Consider the following 5884-nt stretch of genomic DNA (forward strand, 5'->3'; position numbering starts at 1 on the left):
CACCCCCCCCCAACTTCCCTCCCCATCCCACCCCTCTGGGTTGTCACAGTACACCAGCTTTGAGTGCCTTGTTTCATGCATCGAACTTGCCTAGTCATCTGTTTCACATAGGGTAATATACATGTTTCAATGCTATTCTGTCATATCATCCCACTCTTGCCTTTTCCCATAGAATCCTTAAGTTTGTTCTTTACACCTTGTCTCTTTTGCTGTTGTGTATAGGGTCGTTGTTACCATCTTTCTAAATTCCATATATATGTGTTAATATACCGTATTGGTGTTTTTCTTTCTGACTTACTTCACTCTGAATAACAGGCTCCAGTTTCATCCACCTTATTAGAACTGACTCAAATGTATTCTTTTTAATGGCTGAGTAATATTCCATTGTGTATATGTACTACAAGTTTCTTATCCATTCATCTACCTATGGATATCTAGGTTGCCTCCATGTCCTAGCTACTCTAAACAGTGATGCAATGAACATTGGGGTAGGGGTGTCTCAGTTCTGGTTTCCTCAGTGTGTATGCTCAGCAGTTGGATTGCTGGGTCATATGTCCATTCTATTTCCAGGTTTTTAAGGAATCTCTACAATATTCTCCATAGTGGTTGTACTAATTTTCATTCCCACCAACAGTGTAAGAGGGTACCCTTTTCTCCACACCATCTCCAGCATTTATTGCTTGTAGACTTCTGGATAGCAGACATTCTGACTGGTGTGAAATGGTACCTCATTGTGGTTTTGATTTGCATTTCTCTAATAAGGAGTGATGTTGAGCATCTTTTCATGTGTTTGTTAGCCATCTGTGTGTCTTCTTTGGAGAAATGTCTGTTTAGTTCTTTGGCCCATTTTTTGATTGGGTCATTTATTTTTCTGATATTGAGGTGCATGAACTGCTTGTATATTTTTGAGATTAATTCTTTGTCAGTTGTTTCATTTGATGTTATTTTCTCCCATTCTGAAGGCTGTTTTTTCACCTTGCTTATAGTTTCTTTCCTTGTGCAAAAGTTTTGAAGTTTAATTAGGTCCTGTTTGTTTGTTTTTGCTTTTATTTCCATTACTCTGGGAGGTGGGTCATAGAGGATCTAGCTGTGATTTATGTCAGAGAGTGTTCTGCCTATGTTTTCCTCTAGGAGTTTTACAGTTTCTGGTCTTAAATTTAGATATTTAATCCATTTTGAGTTTACTTTTGTGTATGGTGTTAGAAAGTGTTCCAGTTTCATTCTTTTACAGGTAGTTGACCAGTTTTCCCAGTACCACTTGTTAAAGAGATTGTCTTTTCTCCATTGTGTATTTTTGCCTCCTTTGTCAAAGATAAGGTGTCCATAGGTGTGTGGAGTCATCTCTGGGCTTTTTGTTTTGTTCCATTGATCTATATTTCTGTCTTTGTGGCAGTACCATACTGTCTTGATGACTTTAGCTTTGTAGTATAGTCTTATTGACTTCCTAATTTTGCATTCCAGTCCCCTATGATGAAAAGGACATCTTTTTTTTTTTTTTTTTTGGTATTAGTTCTAGAAGGTCTTGTAGGTCCTCATAGAACCATTCAACTTCAGCTACTTTGGAATTAGTGGTTGGGGCATAGACTTGGATTACTGTGATATTGAATGGTTTGCCTTGGAGATGAACAGAGATCATTCTGTCATTTTTGAGATTGCACCCAAGTACTGCACTTTGGACTCTTTTGTTGACTATTATGGCTACTTCATTTCTTCTAAGGGATTCTTGCCCACACTAGTAGATATAATGATCATCTGAATTAAACTTACCCATTCCAGGCCATTTTAGTCCACTGATTCCCAAACTGTCAGTGTTCACTCTTGCAATCGCCTATTTGACCACATCCAGTTTACCGTGATTGTGGACCCAACATTCCGGGTTCCTGTGCAGTATTGCTCTTTATGGCATTGGACTTGCATCACCAGTCACCTTCACAACTGGGCACTGTTTTCACTTTTGCTCCATCTCTTCATTCTTTCTGGACTTATTTCTCCACTCTTGTCCAGTAGCATATTGGGCACCTACCAACCTGGGGAGTTCATTTCTCAGTGTCATATCTTTTTGCCTTTTCATACTGTTCATGGGGTTCTCAAGACAGGAATACTGAAGTGGTTTGCCATTCCCTTCTCCAGTGGACCATGTTTTCTCTGAACTCTCTGCCATGACCTGTTTGTCTTGGGTGGCCCTACACAGCCTGGCTCATAGTTTCTTTGAGTTAGACAAGGCTGTAGTCCATGTGATCAGTTTGGTTAGTTTTCTGTGATTGTGGTTTTCATTCTGTCTGCCCTCTTATGAATAAGGATATGAGAGTTATGGAAGCTTCCTGATGGGAGACAATGACTATAGGGGAAACTGGGTCTTGTTCTGATGGGTGGGGCCATGCTCAGTAATCTTTAATCTAGTTTTCTGTTGATGGGGGAGGCTGTATTCCCTCCCTGTTGTTTGGCCTGAGGCCAAAATGTTGACCCATGCTTCCACCAGACTCCTGGACTCCCATAAGGAAGTCTAACTCAGTCACTTGTGGGGACGCTGCACCTTTTTCCTGGCTCCTGGTGCACAACAAGGTTTTGTTTGTGCCCTCTAAGAGTCTCTTTTCCCAGTCCTATGGAAGTTCTGTAATCAAATCCCACTGGCCTCCAATGTCTAATTCCCTGGGGATTCTCAGTCCCTTTGCCAGATCCCCAGGTTGGGAAATCTGTTGTGGGTCCTAGAACTTTCTTAACAGTGCAGGAATTTCTTTTGTATAATTTTTGTGCAGTCTGTGGGTCATGTGCTCGGTGGCTCTGTGGTGGGGCTAATGACAACCTCCAAGAGGGCTTATGCCACACGCTGCATGATCCAGGTCTGCTGCAGCCAGAGCCCCTGTTTGTGTGGCAGGCCACTGCTGACCTATGCCCCCGCAGGAGACACTCAAACACTCAAAAGCAGGTCTGGTCAGTCTCTGTGGGGCCTCTGTGTCCTGGTGCACACAAGGTTTTGTTTGAGCCCTCCGAGTGTCTCTGGCGGGCCTGGGGTTTGATTCTAAATGTGATTTTGCCCCTCCTACCATCTTGTTTGGGCTTCTCCTTTGCCCTTGGACATGGGATATCTTTTTTTTTGGTGGGATCCAACATTCTCCTGTCAATTGTTGTTTCGAAGTGAGTTGCAATTTTGGGGTTCTTGCAGGAGAAGATGACCACACGTCCTTCTACTCTGCTATCATTCCCCTTATAATTTATTACAAAATGTTGAGTGTAGTTGCCTGTGCTATACAGTAGGTCCTTGTTGATTTTCTATTTTACTTTAATTTTTTAAAATGTTGATTTTACTTCTTTATTTTATTTATCTATTTTTGGCTGAACTGTCTTTGTGGCTGTGCATGGGTTTTCTCTAGTTTCAGTGAGTGGGGGCTACTCTTCCTTGTGAGGGCTTCTCATTGCAGTGTCTTCTCTTGTTGTGGAGCACAGGTTTCAGGGTGCTTGGGCTTCTGTGGTTGCAGCACATGGACTCAGCAGTTGTGGCTCCCAGGCTCTCGAGCACAGGCTCAGTAGTTGAATGACAAGCCTTCACACTGCAACCAGGAGAAGCCCACACTCTCCTCAACTAAAGGAAAGTCCACGCATCAGCAAAGACCCAGTGCAGCCAAAAATAGACAATAAATAAATAAATGAAATTATAAAATAACAACAGCAGTAAACCCCTACAAAAATCAGAGCTTGTATCAGGTAGCCCGGTAATTAGGTCTGTTCATCTCTAGTTCATTGCACTGCTGCTTTCTTTCTGAAATGCAAAAAGAAGGAAAACTACAAGGGGTGGTCTGTGGGAAAGGCAAGCACCAAGGTGTGAGTAGCATGGGGTTAAAGGAGAATAGGTGCAGGATGTAGCTCAAGCAGAGTTAGGGAGCAGAAAAGCAGACTTAGTTACAGAGTACAGATTAGGAGCAGTAAAGGAAAATCTGGGAGGGATCCGGCCTGCTCACTGTCCTCTTTATCTTCTTTGTTCTCAGGAAAGAAAAGACAATCATTTCTCTCTTTTCCTTTTCACTGAAACATTGATAGAAGCAACTTAGATGAGAAGGAGTGGCCTTCAGGAGCCCAGCCTCGTTCTCCAGTTCCTGTATAAAAGCAGTGAGTTAGAGACATCACCAGGAGAAAAGCAGACATTTAATAACTTTTATACTTCCTGTATATAGGGGAACTATCCAGGAAACCTGAGTCACCCCCTGAAATGTCCAAAGCCATAACCTCAAGTATGCTCTTTAGAGAAAAATAAAAGAAAGACCTTGGGGAAAGGGGGAAGCCTGTTGTGACAGGTTATCATGCAAACATAGTAAAGAAATGTATGATTGTTGCAGATTTAAGTCAGGACCTCTCCACTGATAAGAATTACTTGAGAGTTACTCGTCATCTACTTCTAGTGCAAAGAGGGACAGCCCTTAAATATATAGAGTTCTCTGTTGTAAATGTCCTTCACAAAAGGGCAGTTGCTAGTTTTATGAGATTTCTGTTTTTTCTTTTTTAAAAGTTAGACTGAAATAATCCTTATGCCAGAGAGGTATATATTGGGGTGGCATATTCTCATCTTATCATGGATGTAACCCACTTTGCTTATGTTTTCATCAATTGAAGGATATCTTAATTTTTTTTTCAATTTTTTAGCTATTATGAATAGTGCTGCTGTGCATAATTGCATCCTTGTTTTAATTTGGGATAAAATTTCAAAGCAGTTGATAACACTGAATACATGATTGTTGGATCCAGTGTTTTGGCTTTGAAAAACACTGCCCAGCTGTGTTATAAAGTGGCCGTAGATACATCCCACCAGCAGTGAGGGAGATTTCTTGTTCCTCATCCTCCAGCAGTGGATATTGTCATGTATATGGAGTTTAGTAGTCCTAATAAGTGTGGTGTGATACCTCATGATTTTCTCTCAATGTTCCCTAGTTCAGTTCAGTTCAGTGGCTCAGTCATGTCTGCCTCTTTGCGACCCCATGAACTGCAGCAGGCCAGGCTTCCCTGTCCATCACCAACTCCCAGAGCTTGCTCAACTCATGTCCATCGAATCAATGATGCCATCAACCATCTCATCCTGTCATCCCCTTTTCCTCTCACCTTCAATCTTTCCCAGCATCAGGGTCTTTTCAAAAGAATCAGCTCTTCACATCAGGAGGCCAAAGATTTGGAGCGTCAGCTTCAGCGTCAATCCTTCCAATGACTATTCAGGAATGATTTCCTTTAGGAATGACTGGTTGGATCTCCTTGCAGTCCAAGGGACTCTCAAGAGTCTTCTCCAACACCACAGTTCAAAAGCATCAATTCTTTGGCAGTCAGCTTTCTTTATGGCCCAACTCTCACATCCATACATGACTACTGGAAAAACCATAGCTTTGACTAGATGGACCTCGGTCAGCAAAGTAATGTCTCGGCTTTTTGATATACTGTCTAGGTTGGTCATAGCTTTTCTTCCACGGAACAAGTGTCTTTTAATTTCATGGCTGCAGTCACCATGTGCAGTGATTTTGGAGCCCAAGAAAATAAAGTCTCTCACTGTTTCCATTGTTTCCCCATATATTTGCCATGAAGTGATGGGACTGGATGCCCTGATCTTAGTTTTTTGAATGTTGACTTTTAAGCCTACTTTTTCACTCTCCTTTTTCACTTTCATCTAGAGGCTCTTTAGTTCCTCTTCACTTTCTGCTATAAGGGTGGTGTCATCTGCATCTCTGTTTAATTGATATTTCTCCTGGCAATCTTGATTCCAGCTTGTGCTTCATCCAGCCCGGCATTTCTCTCGATGTACTCTGAATCTAAGTTAAATAAGCAGGGTGGCACTATATAGTCTTGACATACTTCTTTCCCAATTTGGAATCAGTCCAGTGATCCACATCCAGTTCTAACTGTTGCTTCT

This window comes from Bos taurus, chromosome 8 (genome assembly GCF_002263795.3).
Source record: "Bos taurus isolate L1 Dominette 01449 registration number 42190680 breed Hereford chromosome 8, ARS-UCD2.0, whole genome shotgun sequence".
Classification (NCBI taxonomy): domain Eukaryota; kingdom Metazoa; phylum Chordata; class Mammalia; order Artiodactyla; family Bovidae; genus Bos; species Bos taurus.